Source organism: Choristoneura fumiferana, chromosome 22 (genome assembly GCF_025370935.1).
Source record: "Choristoneura fumiferana chromosome 22, NRCan_CFum_1, whole genome shotgun sequence".
NCBI lineage: Eukaryota > Metazoa > Arthropoda > Insecta > Lepidoptera > Tortricidae > Choristoneura > Choristoneura fumiferana.
In genome coordinates this window covers 7,082,504-7,104,030 of record NC_133493.1, presented here as the reverse complement: position 1 = coordinate 7,104,030, position 21,527 = coordinate 7,082,504, and the positions used below count along the sequence as shown (strand labels likewise).

At 36.0% G+C, this 21,527-nt stretch overlaps 1 protein-coding gene across 1 annotated transcript in view; it reads left to right on the top strand.

Moving 5' to 3' along the window:
• Positions 1–4,103: 4,103 nt before the first annotated feature.
• Positions 4,104–21,527, top strand: part of Poxn (paired box pox-neuro) — a 71,265-nt gene continuing 53,841 nt past the window's right edge. Inside the window, exon 1 of the mRNA XM_074104579.1 lies at positions 4,104–4,446. The gene's annotated coding sequence lies outside the window, so the exon portion shown is untranslated. The remainder of the gene's footprint in view (positions 4,447–21,527) is intronic.

Below are 21,527 nucleotides of genomic sequence, written 5' to 3'. Positions count from 1 at the left end.
CCAGCAGTTGGATTGACTTGAAATTTGGTATACTTATGCAAATTGCGTGACAATACAATAATCTGGTAGTGACATTGCGGTAGTCCAGCCAGGATCGTGTCCACAGGAACGGAACTCTTCAACGGTTAATGGCATCGACCTGAAATTTGGTATGCAACTGTAGTTTGCGTGACAACAAGTACAGTCAGCAAAAAAAAACTTCTATTTAAAATGATTTTTTTACCAAAAACCTATTTCACTACATAATTATCATCAAAAGATACAAATAACCGATTGTCACTCGACATAAGTCACAGACAATTCTAACGTTGCATTGGTGAAATAGAGGCCAGGTCTTACAGGGTTTTCACTTATTCCTCAACAGGTATCTTGACAATTATGTCTTATGACATTGGCTTTGGTAACTTAACACACGCACACTTCGCGACACACTGCACTAATTGCCTTCACCTGGTAACATCGATTTGACGGATGCACTAATTTTACTAACACTCAGATTTCTTGATAAAGAAAAAGAGTTACTTTAAATTGCATGTTTCCTGGGTGTCGTGGTCATAAAATGTCGTATGATGTTAAATTACTGTTTTTGCGCATTTACTGCTTCCTGCTTTCGTTTAAGGGAGTATAATGATACGGATCTAGAGCTACAAGATATAATTTGGCTTTCACTTTTCCATATACAAAGTATTAATGAAATAACTGAAAACTTGAAAAGTGTTTCTGAATTGGGAAGAGAAACGATTACACTACATATACTTTAGAGCATAACTGTACCTAATTTAAATACATCCGTGTAATTTTTTAAATGTAATTTTGCTTTAATTTTATATTACCTATAATTTATATGGTTTTTGATTGTATTTTTTTAATAAGTTTCTACTAAGTTTCTTGCAGCGCATTTTTCTTTGCAATGATGGAAGTATTTCCAAAAGCGCTACTAGTAAAAAAAAAGTTATATGTAAAAGAGTCTTTTGCGGCCTACTTGCGCTTACACTGGCCAGAGGGCCTACTCCGAAATTCGAAGATCGAAGCTCGTATCGCAGCGTCCCTCTCACTCTCGTATTTAATAGTATAAGCGTCAGAGGGACTGAACGACACGAACTTCGATTTTCGGATTTCGTAGTAGCCCCGTTGTCCTGCGCATCACTCAGTCCCCGGCGATACCTTATCGCAGGGTTTCTCAAACTTATGGCTCACCGTATCCCTGTTAAAGTTTCTAAACGATACATTTTTGTAAAAAGAAAAAAAAACATATCTCAGAAAATAATAAAGATAGGAAGCTGAAACTTACAGGAAATAATACTTGTCATGTGGGCTCTTATTAAAAAAAATACAGTGAACGTTTGGTGAAAGGGCCGCTTTTCCATGCAAACACGGTTACGCTCTTTAGAGATATACCCTGAAATGGCAACCCTGACGTTGTCGCTCGGTATTGGTTGGTATAAGTCACAGAACAAAGCGATTACAGTGCCTTAGGCGTATTTTTGATACAAAACAAAAACTGTTCCAAAACCGATTTAGAAAAAATGCAGATATTGTTGGGATGTGTATTGCATTGCATGTACGGTACGCTTACTTTTTGTTATTACTGTTATAAATTGCAACAGCTGCGCTGCTGAAACCTAGTCCTTACTTCTTTCTGTTGCCTGAAAGTGATCGCTTTGAGGCTATAAGGCTGCCTATTGCTTACCTTGTGATCATCAGTCAGAAAATGTCTTCTATTGAGCAAAGAACCTCATAGAATATCACACTATTCGGCACTTGCAACCACCGGTAGCCCACATGTCGTCAGTCCATCAAATAGGCGGCATGCCAACGCTTCGTCTTTGGTTTGAGATTACCACTCGAGTACCTTTCTTTCTCAACAGTTATCCGTGTTTCGAGCGATGTGATTGTCGTTTGATAAAGTTACTTTAAGTAACTTTAATTTTTTGATACATTTTTCCGCCAACAACTTCTGACTTACACAGTTCAGGAACTAGAGCAGCGTAACAGACAAACACACATTATCACGTTCCCATGACGTTCCGCTTTACCGCAGCAATTATCTCCACGTCGTGCACACAACACACAAGTTTGCCCGAAATTATGTTTTATGACAAACAAGACACATTTTCTGGAAAGATAACTTGTTACATTGTTAGGTAGATAGTGGGGTTCAAATAAATATGCTTACAGAAGATACTATCAATACAGAACTTTAAATAAGTTTTATCTATACTACGCGCCATATAAATCTGCCTAAAAGTTCAATACTCAGTTTTGACGCATTTTTGAGATACATTTTTTATGCGACGTCTTTACGTTACTCCCGGATTGTGTTCAAATCGCTTAACGGTATAGTGCCTATTCAATTATTGGAATTACTTATACCTTTATAGTTTTTGTGGTACTAGTCATGCCAATAAACTTTTAGGCAAAGTTAGGCGGTGTAAGGTATAGATGATTCTTTAAAAAAATCTTAAAGCAGAAATGTATTTATAAAATTAAATAATACATATTTTGCGTACCTATTTATTTTTATTGAAAAATAATCTTGAATAGTTGTGTTATCTTTTTTTTCATTTCAACAAAAATTGGTTCTTCTGCTGAATTTTGGACAAGTTTTGACCAATCCCAGTGAAAATTTAATTTAAAAACATGTCGAATTAGTGGACATTCAAAAATGATAAGGGGCCATCCATAACGCACTTCACACCAATTTTGACCATTTTAGCATCCCTCCCCTGTGAAGCTGTAGCGAGGTAAAAGGTATATTCCAGTAGACGCAAAGTAGGTACCCAACGCCTACTAAATCAATTATCATTGAAACGGTCAAAATTCACTTACAAAATTTTAAGTCAAACAATTATAAGTAGAAAGTGAAAAATAAAAGCTTGTAGATAAAAAACAAAATTTATATTTCATTTTTAATCTTGATAAATCGTTAATTAGCTGAACGTTCAGAAGTTCGATAAAAACGAGGTCACAGTATCAGACCCCAGTCTAAGCCACATCCACTGTCTATGCACGCCCCACAGACTTTTACCATTTTCAATACAGTCTACGAAAGCTTATGAACAACCCAATAGAGTCTAAAGTCGTAAAGCCTGGGTGTATGGGCAGTGGGTCTATGGAAACCAGAATAGCATGAACTGTGAAAAAAGCGTGAGAGCTAGCTTCCGTTTGTGGTTTTTTGTAGATTTTTCCAGTTAACGAGAAATACCTAGTCGAGGTAGTTAGTTTTACATAATACATGGTGATTTGTTTGATCAGTATAGGTACTTTGTTTAGTAAAAGAAAGTTTGTATTAATAATAGAAGTCGTTTATTTTGTTTTGTTATTATCATTTAGAAGTTTCATCTAGATCACATGAACTATTTAGTAACTCGAAAAATTTTGTGCAATGAGTTCGCATATATTATAGAATTATTGTGTTTGAAATTTGACGTGTAGATTTGGGCCGGGGCGCCATCTAGTGGCAAAAAAATGCAAGTCAAATTTAAGGAATTGCATTGATGTACTAACGTTTTTTTTATTCATAAAGAAATTACAAAGTATAAAAATGAAATTTCACTTTATCAAAATATTGATACAAAAAAAAAAGATGATTTCTTTTAATTGAAATCTAAGGCTTGAAAACACTGTTTGAATACTATGGATAGAAATCCAAATTTACAAAGACGATGAAATAGTAAAATCGGTTTGGTATTTCTATGCCTGACCAATGCCACTTCAAAATTGTTACTAACGTCATAAAGCTTTGTTAAATTTTGGTCGTGGAAACTGAAAAAGGAAAATAATATGTTTACTACTACCTACTCGTAATTTATAACTTTTAAGTGACCTTCTCACAGTGAGATCTTAATGTAAAATTAATATTTCTATAAAAAATAATATTTGTTTATTTATTTATTTCGCTAGTTAAAAATATAAAAGGCACAATAGTCTAAAGCTTTTGGTTAGCTTCCTAAAAAAATAGCTCCCATCTCAACTCATCACGCATCCCCGTCGATACCCATAGCTCATCCTAACTCGGCGTCACTAGTAGGTACTAAAGGCCGGAGGTGTACCCACGGGGCGGGGCCTCCCGAAGCACTCGGGGCAATCGCTTCGCGGACACGGCACGGCGCGCCGCGACCATAGCACCACGGAAATAAACGAAATTTATTTTCGAACGACGATACGCTTTTGTTTTCGAAGATTTTTTTTTCTAAACAGCCTGTATGTTTTGAGCTATTTAATTTTAGAATTTTAACGTAGAGAAACTTTTTAACAGTAAGTGGCAGGTTTATTTATTTTTAATTACGTGTTTTTAAGACGAACTTTTTGTTTGTAAGTGGACAGTGTTGTGTTTGACTTTTGGTTTGGTTTGGGATTCTTATTAGATTGAAGTGATGAACTACTATGTTTGAAATAGTTTCGTTCTGAAGATTGCTAGTTGTTTCGAGATTTGTTGCTGATAAGGTATGTAATTTTTTTTGTACATAGTGAGTCCAACATTCCCGATGTTTTTTTCTACGAAGGTTTATAAATACTACCATCTTAAGGCAAAAGGCGGCATGTAAAAAACATTTTTGAGTTATTAATTCATCTGATGCAGAATATCTGAAGCGACATAATGGTAGGTACAAATAACAGGGTAGAATAGTTAAACAAATCAAATAAATATAACATCATTAATAAAATAATATGGGGTAGAAGACTGTTTGTGGCCATTTCTTATTTAAATATACGTTTGAAATAAAATTATAGTAATGAAACATTACGAACTTTATTTGTTTCAGTATAAACTTTTGAAAACTCATTAAACATATCCTTTTAAAACTATAACTTTTTATATACTACTTCGAATGTCAACTGGCCAAAAACGATGTTAAGGTGGTCAAAAATGGTAAGTACTTCTACCCTAATACAAAAATCCAAAAATTTAAGTAGCGATGTTACCTAATACCTACAAGATTGAAAACTGTGATTTTTCTTAAAATATAAAAATAAATTGAATGTTTTTTCCTATATTTATAATTATAACTAAACATTTTATAATAGGCTATTTAAATAAATAAACTAATAAATATGTAAAATAAATGAAAACTAAGTTAACGCCAATCGCTACGGCAATTTCGTATCAAACTTCGTCTCAAGGAAAGACATCAACGCGAAAGTTTCCGACGCATCTTCGCAAAAGATAATAATATCTTATTAATTTGTTATGAAAATACCCCTTTTCTTCCAACTATGCTTTAATTTCATCATAACCGCACTAAATACCCAGCACAAAATGGGACTTTTCTGCTCTAGAGCAGAAAAAATGTATGAAAATCCTTTATTGCATTGTTTTAGGTTTTTATTACACGACCAAAGAGGTAACACAAGTATTTTTTTGCTATAAAATTAGCCTGCATAGTGTAAAATCTAGTGTTAGGTTGGTCAACCTGACGGTCTTATGAAATTTGACAGATTGCGTCAAAAAATTGTTGCTACCAATCCTACCAAAAATAGTAAGTAGCAGTATATTTCAAAAAATATACTTTTTGTGCTTAGTTGGCCAACCTGGCGCCCATCCGAAATTTGACAGAGCCCGGGCAAAAATATCTGCTATATATACTAACTCTGCCAAAAAAAAGGAAGAAATTAAAAAAAAACAAATTGGCGGGAACCTTGCGAATTTTTCGTGGACATTTTTTGAGAGTGCGAATGTAAACTTACAAAAATGGAATAGTGCTAGTGAAACTTCATTCCTATAAATTATTTAGCATGAGTTTTTTTTTCGTCTACTATTCCTGTAATAGTTGAAAGAAAAGCAGATTATGCACCTCGCGTTAAGTAATTTATATTGCACTCGTGCTTTTTAAAATCATCGGGCTCCAAATCAGCGCTCGGTGCAGTAATAAATAACTTTCTGCTTGGTGCAACAATCTACTATTAACTCACTTTTTTGTTTAAGGCGCTTAAGTATTGCATGGTTATTAGATTGGATTTTCCATACACTTAAGCAAATGTCAAATCATTTAGGCAATTGGAAATAGTTAAAAACCGAGTTGCTATTATTGATTAGATTTACAAATAATTTATATTTAAGGAATTAATAAAAATAATAACTAAAATTACTGAGGTGCACGGGTAATTCTACTTTTATGATACAATATTCTTAAATACCTACTATCATCTTTCGCTACAGTAATAAAATGTGTTAAAAAGGTTTATGTGTTTCGCTCGGGCTTAAATACGAATACACGCGTTTTCCCAGAAATAGGACCAAACTAGATCGATTGTTCATCCTTAAAAGCTCCCACTTAGCAATTTTCATCGAAATCACAAAAGCTTTGTCCGAGATTTCCGAAATAATATGTAAGAATTGCACGTTTAATGCAATATTTACTTAATAAAATATTTTTCTCATCGTTAGTAGGTACATACAAACCTATATGTAGTAATGTTATTTATTAAATAATATTAAATTTTAATGTATAATAATAAGTACTCCGTTGTTGTTCATGTAACTGTTTAATTATTTTTCTTCGGATTATCTATATCTTAAATCTATATCTTCTGAGGTAAGGAATAGGCCGCCTTATCGCTTCAGAGTAATCTCTTCCAGGCGACCTTTACAATGGAATGGATGAAGAAGTAAAGGAAAAAATGTACCTATCCCTTAAATAGGAACTTTATGCGGGACCCTGTGTCATCGTCCCCTATTCCGGCGGCAGCTGTCTGCGCCTGCTGCACGAACAGTTTCAGGCTCGGCGGCGAGTCCTTGCGCAGAGCGGCGCCGGCGCACCGAAACACGGCCAGTATACAGTCCATAATGTGCTTCTCGGTTAGATCCAGTAATAACCGGTTTAGCACGTCGAGGAGCAGCGTTGCGTGGTATATCTTGAAGCTGTACAAATGAGCGAGACAGCAAACGATGTTATCCAACTTCTTGTCCTCCATCGGCTGCGGGCGCTGCATCAGACTGTCAAATTCGTCCCTTAAATTATAATTTTCAAAGTTAAAATATGGAAAAAAAAGGATTTTCGTTGCCTGCCCGTCTGTTTGTCTACCTGTCATGACTGTTTTTCTCTAAAATGCGTAGAGGTATCAAAATCAATACTAATGCAAATAGATTAAGACTATTAGTATTTTGGAACTATAAAACCGCAAAAACAAAACAAAATGTTTCACGCAATCAAAATATTTCTGAAAATGAGTTATTCAAACAAAATCTTCTAATACCTACAAAATTTATATGACACTTGGAGGTAGCGGCGTTTGGACGTGGTGGTGGTATAGAATTATTAAATTCGGCATTGTGTTGCACAAAACAAAAAAAAATATTTATTTATTAAATGCCATTCATATGTCAATAAGTATTGTACAATATAGCACTGACATTATGAAACCCGGAAGGGCGCAGCATTATTAAGAGAGAGAGAGTTTTCAAAACAATAAATTGGTATCTTAGAATTAAATGAATGTTGTGGCAATAATAAAAATCAAAATAGAGAAGAATAATTAAAAAACAATAATAGTAATAATAATAAAAATTGTAGTCATGCAATACTCGTATGTCAGAATGTTATTGGAATAAGTCAATACAATTATTAGTGAAAGTTATGCTAAGCAAAATATTTCAATTCAAACAACTCAAGTCCCAATAAATCTACAGAAAATATAGGAAGTAACAACCCACTAAGAATTTTAGCGACAAGTAATTTCAGTTGGTATAGTCACTAGCTTCAATATCTGACACAACAGAGGGCGCATAAATATCTGACACGACTCTGTTTCTAGGGACTGCTAATGGCAGATATTATTGCAGGTGACTGTACCCCACCGGCAATAATAGTAAAAGCCTTTTATCTCATTTCCACGCTAAAACCACACTAAATTTAATTGACCGTAATAAGAGGAGTAATTTTATAAAAACATACCCAAATTAAAAACGAAACAACTTAATGCACCATTGTATAATTACAACCATAAAATACCGTAGAACAAACAATGACATGCGAGGGAGATAGCAAATTCATAATTAGTAGCAGACAAATAAAAATCACACCCATAGACAATAATGAAATGATAATTCCGCGCCATTCATCTTCCTGGCTGTGTGAACTGACCTCGCTGGTATCTTGGTCTTTGCGTACAAATAAAAAAAAAAGCTGAGTACGAGTCCAAATCGCACTCGCACATTGAAAAATTATGATCGTACTTTATAGTATTTCTAAGAAAAACCAAGTTATTTTTCAATACATTTGCTCGAAAAATTCACTTTCAAAGAATGTATAGGTACCTACATGGCTCGAAAGTTCATTTAACCGCACTAATGAGATTTTTTTACAGTTTTTTTAATTCTCCATTTTAAAAGTTTACAAGCAGAGTTTTAATGCCAAAAATAAAAAATATCGACTTATACGTAGAAAAATGTATAAATATACAAAATGAAGTAATTAATTTACAAAATTGATTGTAATTATTATAAACTGTAATTTAATTATCTTAGATTTTAATGATTTCCACCTTTAATTTATTCGAAAAAATCGCAGTGGCTGAACTGAAGTAAACGGCTCTACCGAGGCGAGTCTTATAGAGAAAAGCTAAAAGTCTAAAGTCCTTTGGCACGTTAGCTCTACGTAAGCATCTAGCTACTGTTGTGAAAATCTAATTCTATTTGTAACATTTTTAAATATAGTATGTGTGAGCTTAACTGATGGTAGAGTCATGTAGTGTCAAAAAAGTCATGATTCTTTACGAATTGTCACAGTTACAGGGATGACCGTATAGTGGCTCTACCACAATTTGAAGGACTTGGGTTTTCATGTGTTTTTATGTACAATAAAGAGTTTTACAATACAATACAATACAATAACAAGAAGCGTACCTATTAGTTCTTTCTTCCCAACACGTATTTAAACTATTTAGACACAAACTTACCTTTCACAAAATTTACCCAGAAGTAAAACTCGGTTTTAATTTTGTTTATGGCCTCAAAGTAGCTCGCATGCTAATTTATGAAATGACAGCTATTGGAGCGAGGCAAGCGCTAAGCGCTTAAATTGCCACCGCCAGACCCTAAACACTCTGTAATAAGCCTGGCAACATCCGATTTTCGCACCTTCACAACTCTCGCCCTGTAATTTCTACATAATTAGTGACGCGTATGGCGCAGTATACCATCTGATTGGAAACTGTATCCCTTTCACACTTGTAGGAGAAAGCGTGTGCGAGAAAGAAAAAGAAAAAAGTTAACGTGTCAAGAAACTTGACACCCTTTGCCTTTGGATGAGTTATTATGAATTCTGTTGGGATGATATTAAGGTATATGATAAGTGTAAGTTTAAATTGGTTTTATTAGTGCCGTCGGGAGTCTTGTTTGACATTTGTGTAAATTTGACAAATTATTTACAAATTACAAAGGTGTTAAAAGTGTTTTGCAGTTGGGGGAAAGCATGCAAAAACACCAATTACTTAATTACTTAGCTGGAGGTGTTTAAACTCTTTGTAGGGTCATTTTTTATAAAATTTTGGGCAAATTAGCTTGAAATCGATCGAAATACGGGCATTAGCTACTATTAAAATTTATTTAACGCCCTTATTCACTACAGATTCAAAATGAAATACTTAATGCTGGTGCACAACACATGCATAAACTCAAATTTATGAAATAAGCATTGGTGTGGCAGAATTAGATTAAAACTATGACGTAATCAACCAAAATAGTTTTATAATTAATTTAAAAAATATTGATTAATATATATATTTTTTTTTTATTTGACTGGATGGCAAACGAACAAGTGGGTCTCCTGATGCTAAGAGATCACCACCGCCCATATAAATCTGCGAATATGGAAAAATATTTAATTCGGTTTCTTATAATTGACTTTTCTATACAATAAAAATGAATAAAAAGCAATAGTATATTTTTTTAGACAATCCCAATTAACAAACTAAGTTTTGTACAGTTCCAATAGTCAGATTGACTACTTGACATTAGGTAGGTATAATATATATAGCTCCAGTTATAATACTATATTTTTTCAGACGTTTGAGCCCCTGGAAAGTAGGGTGGAGCGTCTATGTATGGAGAAAAAAAAAGTTTTTTAATCAGTCTCGAATACCTCTAAAAACTTGCATATGGACTAGTTTCTTGCATAAATATTTTTATATTATTTTTTCGACATACTTTACCTCGAAGATTTTGATTCTTGTACGAAAACTTCGTAATTTCGCATAAAAATAAATAAATATGATTCATACTGAAAAGTGACGGGAATTAACTTCAATCAAAAATTGTTTCAATAGGTACATACAGTTTCGTGTTACAAGTCACATAAACATACTAAAACGAAAATTGGTGGTATTGGTAGTTTTGGCAGTATTTAATTTGAAATTTTGGCACATTTAGGGGCTGTTTCACCATCCATTGATTAGTGTTATCTGACGGTTAAATGTGATGCCGTCTCTATTTGTTTTGTTCGAATAGACGGAGACGGCATCACATTTAACCGTCAGTTAACACTAATCAATGGATGGTGAAACAGCCCCTTTAGTGCGTTACAAAGGCGTATTTTAACCACTTAAACTAAGGTATTTTGCGAATAAAATGACAACATAATTTTAGGTTAAAACAAAATATTTTACGGAATTTAACTTAACAGTTTTTCAAATCTTTGAATGACAGTAGAGTGCTCAAAGTAGGTTTAAATATTTTTATTTTCTTCATAAACCTTTAAACAAATCGCAACTTTTTAGCACTATTCAACATTCAAAATGCAAAAAAAAAATTACGCTCCATCCTACTGGGAAGGATAAAGGCATAGTTTTCGCGGGATCACGATAAACAAATTCTTCGCAGACAGAGTCGCGGGCAACTGCTAGTTAGTAATAAAAGTCGGCATACAGTTAAGTATAATGTAATGGCTACTACATACTAAAAGGTAAAGAAAAAAAAATACATTTCACTATGCATTAATTCAAAATCCATCTGGAGTTGGATAACGGGATCATAAAATATAACAATATAATACAATACTTAACTCTTTATTGCACACCAACTCAGTAAGCAGTACTGAAAACAGGTATATAACTAACCAAGCATAGCAAGCATAGGCATATAATATAACTTGAAAATTGTCACAGAAATTTATTTCTCCGATTTATCTAATCAGAAATGCCGGCAGCTAGACGCTTGTTTTTAATTTTCTATCAGAAATTACTGATAATGTGCGCCTAGGCTTTATTAAATGCAGCAGTACCTACTGTGTATTCCAGCTTTAAGCCAAAACGAATTACAGTGCAATAAATTATAATCATACATTAAAGGTAATCTCACTCAGCTCAGGAGCTCCCTCAATTAGCTGACGTCCCGAAACTTCCATTGTTTCCTTCACTATGAAGATAACCCTGCAATTACGAAACCGGCTAAGTGCGTATCGGGCCACGCGCACTGTAGGCTTCCGTAGTAATTTGCGACAAATATTGAATATGTGCAGTTTTGATAGATTTTGAAATTTTTACACCCGATCGATTGTTAGAAAAAATATAAGATCCGCTTCGACGTCCGCGGATGTGAGTCTTCAAAAATCCGCATCTGCTCTCACATCGTCATCCGCAACCGCATTTGCATTCGGAGATGTAAAAAAATTGGCATCCGCAACATCCCTGAAGGAAATCATCATTAAATAGACCGTGAAATGGTCTCACTGTGGTACCATGGCCGTCCTAAACACAGCAGTTTGCACTCCGTCCCCTCTGTAATGCCAAACTAAATCATTACGCGAATAATCGTCGTGCAGAAGGAGAGACTAAGATAAAAATATCAGCAAGTTTGGCCACCCCCCCCAAATTTTATTCCCACCCCGTCAAACTGACGGCCTACCTACTCCAAAGTTCGAAAATCGAAGTTCGTATCTTACCGTCCTCGCGCTCTCGTATTAAATAGTATAAGTGGGATCGAACGACACGAACTTCGATTTTCGGATTTAGTAGTAGCCCTGCTGCTTGGCTTTTTGGAAACCCCTGCCTGGTGCAGTCACCAGCAGTGTCGTGACCACCAGACGTGTCAGATACCAGGCAGGTGACGGTACGAAGCCCAGATGCCTTGACTACGGAACCCTAAAAACTTAAATCTTGCTCAAAATTCGAAGACGCATACGCATGTTCCATTTGGTGCCGGCAAGCGTGTGCACCTTGTTTAAATAATTGGTAACGACGTGCCTTAGGGTCGCTGTGATTGGCAATGATGCGTACGATCAAATCGCCGGCACTTCGCAATCAGCAATCATTATGCTTGTAAAACGTGCTCTTAAAACGTGCTCTTGATAAAATGGTGGCGCGGCCGACATTTTCGGTAAGGCGACATTGATGTGATTAAATTAGACCAATTTTAGTAATAAGAATCGGTAATATAAAGAGATAATTATTGGGCATACAATAAAATGCGTCTTTTATCTTGTATGTAAACAATAGGCAGCCCTATTGTTTTAGAGCGATCTCTTCTATGATGGTTACGTTACGCTTTTAAAGGTAGGTCACTCGGGCTATTTAAAACTCGAAAACACACGTCCTCCCAGAAATAAGCAATCTATGAAGATAAATTGTTCGTCCCAGAAAACTCCCTCGTAGCAATTTTCGTCGAAATTCTTGTAGCCGTTTCTGAAATAAAAAAATATGCACGAATTTATCGTTGTGAAAGGTACGTATTATTAAAGAATTTTTTAATTGCGATCCCTCGGAAACTATGCAATTTTCTGTGATAGAAACTATCTTACATCCTTCCCATGGTTTCAAACTATGTTATCTCCATACAAAATAACTTGTAACTAAATCGGTTCAGCGGTTTAATCTTGACGAAATTGAGTGCAACTTTTTTGGTCAATAGGTATATTTGGGGGCAGATTTTTTGCCACTGCCGCAATTGGTTGAGATTTTACGTTTTCTGTCAGTTACAATATGTACAATACAATATTTTGTGTGATGCTGTCTCAGTTCCTTTTGTCCGAATAAACAGAGATGGCATCACATTTACATGTCACATATTATCAACGCGTGGTGAAATAGGACCTAAATTGCGAGTAGTTACCAAAACTTTTCGCTAACGAGCGAGTCATTGAAAAACGCCAAACAAACATGAAATAATAAACTTCCCGCGACCATTTGAAATTGTAAATACCATACGAGCCTTAATGCAAAGGAGTGCCTACTGTTACGATCACCTTCAAGATAATAGGTTTCATGAATACTTAATATGTTTCACGAATTTAAGTAATGTGAACATTTTTAAAACCGTTTCATTACGACTACGTCTTGTTGTATCGTATATTGAATTGTAAAATTCTTTATTGTACATAAAAACACATGAAAATAACAGAACTAGGATAATAAGATGTACAAAGGCGAACTTATCCCTTAAAGGGATTTCTACAAGGGTAAAACGAACGTGTTGTGTATGTGTGTTAAACGTTCATGCTTTTTAAGATCTTCATCACAACATTTATTAGCGCAATAGAGTTTGAGTTTGAAGCACCACGAGTACAATGAAAAGATAAAAGGACCGAAATTTTAAACAAAAAACATGGGTAACTAACAAGAAGGGAAGTTATTGTACAAATGTAATAAGAGAAAAAAAGAACAATAATTTCGTATATCGAGTGGGCCAAATTTTGTGCCGCTGAGTATATTTGCCAAGTATATGCTACGCCAAGCATAAAGACAGATTGTGCTTTATACTTCTGTTATTTTTCTGCTTATTTTCGGTAGAGTAATTTTACGATCGTCTAAACTAATGTTATACATTAAAAAACTCAGTCAACCTGTCACGGTGACTGTACAAAAGCAGCACAACAGCCTTACTAATCAACCGAAGCCTGCAAACATTTAAATTTTGTGCGAATTCATTAAAAATTTAAACTTGGTATCATGCAGCACGAAAATGCAAATGTTGCGGTTATGCCATTTTCTATGTCAACCTGAATAATGTGTGGTTTTTGTTTCGGGCCCGAATGCACGCTTCATTAGTTGTGGCCTTTTGCCCTGCTGCATTGTGACCAGAAATTTATCACAAATGCTATAAGTTATTGCTTGTTGGTGAAGTTTAATTTAGACTGTGCGAGAAATATCGTGCGGTTTCGTTACATTGCTGTATTTGCAGTTAGTAGTAAAATGTAGGTTTTGTTTCTAATTATATTGATTTCGCTGGTAACTATATTATGTAGGTTTGCATTTTTATCCGTTTCTTATTGTTGTATTGATACGAAACTATTTGCAATTAAGTATGAGTCGTTCTGATGAGAATACAATAGGTAATATGGTACTATCGAGCTGTTCTGGTGATGGAGTCGAAAGTTACTGGTACTCCAAGACAGAACAATGTAATTTATCCATCTTCGGACTTGTTACAATAGTTTTAGGATTTATTTTGACTAAGGATGGTAGGTATACAGGACAGAAAATACAACATTCAGGCCGGCACTGGAACTCTAAGATAGAAAGATGTAACCTAGCATTTAGGCGTGTCAAAATGGTTTCAGGGTGTAATTTGACCAAAGGTGGTTTCCATGGTTTGGCAGCTATCGTTAAAACGTGTTAGTTTTTTAAGTTTTGATTTATTTAATATTTCCAATCCACGGCTGTTATTCACCAATATGCAATAGGACTAGGTTACTAGGATTTTAAAACGACGGATGTTTTTTAAGTCTTGTTTATGTTATGTGTGAATTGCGTAACATGGCTGTGATGTAACGGTCATGCAGTTTTATAAAAGGATTTGCCCCGGTGATAAGAGAAATATCCTGTAGAATAATGAAAAATATTTTTCATGTCCACGCTACAAAGGGAGCTACTAACTAGGACCTAGGATGTAGGTTGAGCTGTAATATTACTTATTCTGTGGTTGAGCGTTCACAAGGCATTCAGGCTGGGTGTTTACCGATAGCTGCGTCTTTTTCACTCGGTCTCAGTTAAAAAGGGAGTCATATACTTAACAATAATTTGATCAAGCAACCCAAGCAACAGTAGCCGTCCTGTCAAATGGGTATCAAAGAATTTATTCAAATCAAATGAAACATAAAAATATTTGGTACCGATGTCGCACAGAATAGCGTATAAATGCTGATCAAATTCCTGAGATAGTTTCTAAACGTTCTTAATGCTATCTAATCGTTATAAGAAGACGGGATCATTGACATTTTTAGGCTAAAACAACATTATTTTTATCTGAGGCTACCGTTTAACTACAGATAACATATTTCTACGTGTAAATTTGGTACCTAATGGCTCTGACCGACTTGTTAATTAAATCTGTGGCAGCTAGCTTCTAAGCTTAACATAACTGTAATTAAGAGCGTTTTATACCTGCTGAGCAGGCAACGTTGCATTTTTGTTAGTTTTTCTCGATTATTTCATAAAAATTGAATGAAAATTAAAAATGTGGCCTGATATATAAGTTAATAATTATTCGTGATATACTTTTATTTTCTTTAAAAACCGTTAATATACATTTGTTCGTTTTTAAAGAATAAGCGTAATTTTTTTTAAACGAAGGGGGGAGCAGCTGACCTCCCCTACCCTTTCCCTCCGCCCCATAGTACGCAAATGAATATTATTAAGGATATGACACACACAGACACACAAACAATACTAAAACGAAATCCAACGAATCTCCCAGCCTACAGAGTGTGGAGTCCACACCAATCGATCGACGCGGAAGGTGAAAATTGCGCGAGCGTCGGGTGGTCTCGCTGTGTGGCGCGCGATGCAAATGCGCCGCTATCGGCGCCCGCGCCGCACGCGCGGGCCGCCGGTCACACCGCACCGAGCAAGGGCTTACTAGACCAGAGGGCTACTACGAAAATCGAAGTTCGTATTGTGCGGCCCCTCTCACTCTCGTATTAAATAATATAATCGTGAGCGGGACGGCAAGATACGAAATTCGAATTTTGCACTCGTAGTATAGGGCAGCTATGTATTGTCTAAGGCGCTGACGTTCGCGATCGCATTCACCATCCTTTTCTAACTTAGTCTTATTCTGTGTGACAGACAAAAGAGCGAACAAAAGTATGAAAGTCGTAGACTAGGTAGGTTGCAAAACTACATTTGTACTACAAATCATCACGACCTTAACTTTTGAAATAACCTACCTACCTACCTACCTAATAATACCTAAGTTGATGACCGTTTTCAAAATTATTTCGGTCACCAAAAACTCTCTTTTGCAAATAATTTAATGGCAGGTAAGGGGAGCACGAAGTATTTTAGGAAAACCATATCCCAGTCCGCAATCATGACGCGTACCAACTACAAGAATTTCTTACAAAACGTGTCACATTTCAAATGTGTTCATCATCATCATCATCATCCCAGCCTATATACGTCCCACTGCTGGGCACAGGCCTCCTCTCCGAATGAGAGGGCTCAAATGTGTTACATGAGTCCATATCGGCTCGCATATTTTTGTTAGAAGTCATAATGTAATTGTTCGCCATACTTAATGGCAATAATTCTGTCAAACATTACATTATTACTTGCCAAAATTATGCGAACTTTGACACGCCCATGTTAAATAGCAGTAATGCGGGTGGCAAATTATTTATTATAGTCATGTGAGGGTACACCCATATTACATTTCGGTGTAAGAGGCGGCCGCGAACTCTCTCCTGCAAATAGTTTAATGGTAATGAAGATATATTCGCGCGGACGCAGATAAAGCTCGATACGATTAATATTTGATTAACGCTGCGCTAGTATTAGCATGGAGCTTTGTCTGCCTTTTTTATAATTAAAATTTATGCACTATAACCATGAAACCTACAAGTGCTCCAGTCTTTAAATTAAAGAAGTAACACAGGGAATTTCAATGGCACATGAGAATTTGAGATGAAACGGGTAGTGGTTTGGCCGGATACCGTATATTCGGCAAGCTACGATGCCGGATTGAAAATCACTATGGCACTTATAATTGCAGGTAGTTTATTTCAATGACAGAATTAAGCTGACTGCACCACTGTCATGGGCAAGAATCGATTTATGGTTTTTTTTTCCGTAAATCCAAATTTCAAGAAAGTTATACTACATTTTTTAACCCTCGACGCAAAAAGAGGTTATAAGTTTGACCGCTATGTGTGTCTGTGTGTGTGTCTGTCTGTCTGTGGCACCGTAGCTTTTAAACGGGTGGACCAATTTGAATGCGTTTTTTTATTTGAAAGCAGGTTTTTTAGCGATGGTTTTAGACATGTTTCATCAAAATCGGTTCAGCCGTTTTTGAGATATTGAACTTTGAAGTGGGAGAGTCGGGGGTTTTCCAACTTTTTGTTCGTTAGGTTAGCTAAGAACACTATGTTCAAATAATTCCGTGAATAGGAGGCTTTAAGGCTTTGAATCTTTGCTGTCTATTACTGGGTACTACCACGGAATAGATCAGGGTTACTCAAAGTACTACTAGTAGTAGTTACTAGGGGTTCGCTATTCGACGGTCGGGGGTTCGCGACAAGCAAGACTAGCAAGATGATTAAGATTGGTTTTTGGAGTCTTTTTGTATTTTTTATTTTTAGTTTCTCCAACAGTCAATTTTATTACTTTCTTTGGGGGGGGGGGTGGGGGTTCGCTATCGTCTAGAAACTTTAACAGGGATACGTGGAGCCATAAGTTTGAGAAACCCTGGAATAGATAATAGTGTACTACTGTGCTAAGTGCCGTGATGCCCTAGCAAAAACTACTTACCTATATACTTACATCAAATTTAATTCCTTTGCCTTTCGTTTTTTTTCATTGTCTATATGCTCTCTACTCTGTCACATCCATATTATGCAAGCCGAGCGCACCTACTTCCACATTCTCATCCGCAAATAAACAATTATCTAATTTGCAACATTCCTCGATATAATACGTGTGTGCATAGCGAAAAGTTACAAAATTAATCGATAAATCTAAACTATAATTCATCATTTACTAGCAGTTTGTTTCACATCTCAATAACCCTGGCTTCAATATTTATATTCCATAAAATTAATATGTTTTGCTAATATTTATGACGCAAAACTTTTCATCGCTTTTAACCGAGAGTTAGATTTTATTACATAGAGTATTTCAGTATGACATGAAAGTTTGAGACGACTTTAAAAGAGAGTTATGACTGAAGTAACCCTTATTTTAGAACACCGTCTTAGAAACAAAATTCGAGATTTTTAAAGCATCTTCGGACTTATGAAAAACTTATTCAAAATGATCATCTGCTGGAAAAAAATCTCAGTTCCATACAATTTGACGTAGAAATTTACACTACAAAACTGAGATTAACACTAAATGGGGATTTATGTACTCTGGCTCTGTGTGGCTCTGGTTTGACCCATTCAGTGTTAGTGCCAGTAGTTATTTCATAAAACGCAATAAAAACAATGATTATAATCGCTACACAGGATGACTACGATTTTAACAGCCCAATCAAAACCAAATATTCTGTGACAGGATAATGAGGGCTATAGTTTTTTGTCTTATTAGATGGCGCCACTGTTGCGTAAGGTTTTTAAGTGTGGCTTTCAAAGTCTGTTATTACGGGCGTGAAAACAAAGTTTTGATTAAAATCGTATTTTCATCACACTTGCTCGTAAACGGTGTCGTAACATGCAGGCTACCTTGGTTGCAACCCCCCAAATAAAACTCTCGACATTAATGTGCTTGTCATGAAACTCGTGGTCGGTAAATGAGTCATTGCGCGTACACATTTTCCTGTCATGAAGCCCAAGGTCGGTAAATGAGTCAGTGCCCGTACTGATGGCGCTGCGCCGTGCCCGTGCGCGCGCTCCTGCTGCTGGACCACATGCACACGCACGTTGCGGCGCATGCTGAGGGAGGTAGAGGGCGGCGCTACCAAGAGCACAGCCTAAGGTATCGCCAATATTTGGAAGAATTATATTTTTTCTTTGACAAATATACAATTATGTGATGAAAAACATTGTATGTCGCACGGGCGGTACTAGAATTACGAACATCATCTCATTAAAGCCTTCAGTCTTCGACTTCGGGGTTCTAATAGACTCTCGTTCGTAATTCCTTATTTACCGCCCTTAAGACACAATATACTATTAATACATCTAAAAACCGTACCATAAAAATATCGAGCAACCACAGTCTTGCGTAGTCCCGTTTTGTTCGGAAAAAAAAGGGAGGACAAAAGTTTTCGAAAGACAAAACTGTCTCAAAACACAAACATTAATTGCCCCTTATCGCATAATTGCTATAATTAATTTCAGGTCATGCAAAATATTCACACAATTATTCTAATTATAAATAAACCCGCGTAGCACACCCAAAAACTATGAGATTTGACATTTCGGAGACCTCACGCTACACTAGCGCCTCTAGCGGCGAATTCATACGCGATAGCCCTCATTGGCGCTAATCGGGAAGTCCGTTTGACGACTTTGAGATTTGCGTCACATTTGTGATTAGTCAAATAACTAAATGAACCAATCACAAACAAGACAGTAGATTATTAGGATTCGCGCTGTCATCGTTCATCCACCATTACCTCTCATATTTCGTTTTCTAGAATTTTTTTACCGTACAACGGCAAAAACTACTAGACACTGGCAAAATTGTCCTCCGATGGACAGAGCCATATTTTTTTAAAGAAACAACAACAACAAGACAGTAACGTCAAACGGACCTGTCGATACTAACGCCATCTAGCGATATTGCACCTGTCAAAAACCCTCATTCAGCTTAAAACATTCCGTCGCTACCGAAAGAGAGTTGCACAGTCGGTTGACAAATTAAATCACAAAAGAAAATGGCATAAAATTCTCGTAGGAAATAAAGGCGCGCCCACACGACACTCGATAAAGGGGGAGCCACACGGCGCGAAAAGACAAGTGGCTTAATTGAGAGCTGAGCCGTGGGGGGTCTGGAGGCGTCGCTTTATGCTAATCAGCTGTATAGTTTGTTTTTTAACAGCAATCGCCACTGGAATCGTAGCCGTGTACATTTCGTTGGGGACCCGCGTGGTTTTCCGAAGCGAGCGTTTGTTTTTCTATTTTTGCCCGTTTTAATACTGGCCAGTGTTGATGGTTTTTTAGTTTTATGAAATTGATTTTTAACTGGTTATTTCTAGATTATTTAGCCAATACAGTAACTGCTTGGGGAGACCTAAAATTCGGTTCTTTATGAATTTTAGCCCTAGAGCCTACACAATAGTAAATTCATAGAAACTTATTGCCAAACATTCTTAAATGATATGTTGGTAGTTACGGTTACTATCTCGATCCTGCAATAATCTCTCTCTTAAAAAAGTAAATTATGTAGATTCTTCAATAAAAAAGTAACCATATTTTAGCCCGAATTTTTTTATTTATTTATTTAACATTCAATCATACATATTATTATTAAAATTAAAGTAAAAAAAGCAAGGACAAAAATAAATACAAAAAAATAAAATGAATACAATTTAAATCCAAACGGTTCTCCATTACACTGGGTTCAAACTTAGCGGAACCCTGCCCCTGCCATTGGCCTGATTTATTTCTCTAAAAGAGCGTATAATTTAACTCTGTCGCCAGTTAAGATATCGCGTGGGGCCAGTGACAACTGACCCTTACAACGTTCCCAGAACTGATAGTGACACTCAACCTTTACTTCGCGATTTAATTAGATCATTATTTAATGATGATTTATTTTGTAAATTTCTGTTAATGTAGGCCGCTTTTGGTTAAGTGATTTCGATCTGGGAGGCTAAGTACTCCGAAATTCGAAAATCGAGTTCGTATAGTACCGTCCCTCTCACTCTCGTTAGTAAAATATTAGCGTCAGCGGGACGGCAAGACACGAAGAACGAATTTTGCGCTTCGTAGTATAGGGCCAGGTTCAAATCAAAGGGTGGATTAAATCATCAACGTACACTTCTGAGTAAAATATTGGCACATTGAAAAAAACCGGTCAAGTGCGAGTTGGATTCGCGCATCGATAATTTAGTAGCCGAGCCCTGTTTTAAGTACCTAAAATATGCGCAATATGGAGTAATGGAGTCAGTTTATAAATATTATGGATACGGGACAACATTTTTTTTTTTGGTGTACTAAGCGGCACTAGATATCATTATTTTTAAATTTCAGCTGTTTATCTTTTACGGTTCTTTAGATACAGCATTGTGACGAACGGACGGACGAACGGACGGTCAGTCTATGTAAAATAACAACATGAATAGTTTCCTTTGGGTACTGAGATTAATGAGCTTGATTGAAACCATATTTATTTTAACGGTTAATTTACGAATGGGTCTACCTAAAAATACTTACCTCAATATGAGGAAATGTACCTCTAAGCTATAAAATGAATGACGGCTTTGATGCTTGCGATCGGGTTAACAGCGATTTCATAGCTTACATTTGACTATTGTGAGCTCAACGTAAGATAATAAATGCAGTATCATCGAATTACTAAGTATCACCGATAAGCTAAGGTTTGCCTTAATTAATATCATTGCAGACCGCTATGAAAACATTCGACTTTTTAGTCCGAAAAAACAACATGCCAAAACATCCCTCCTGAAACAGCAAACCCACGCTAAATAACAA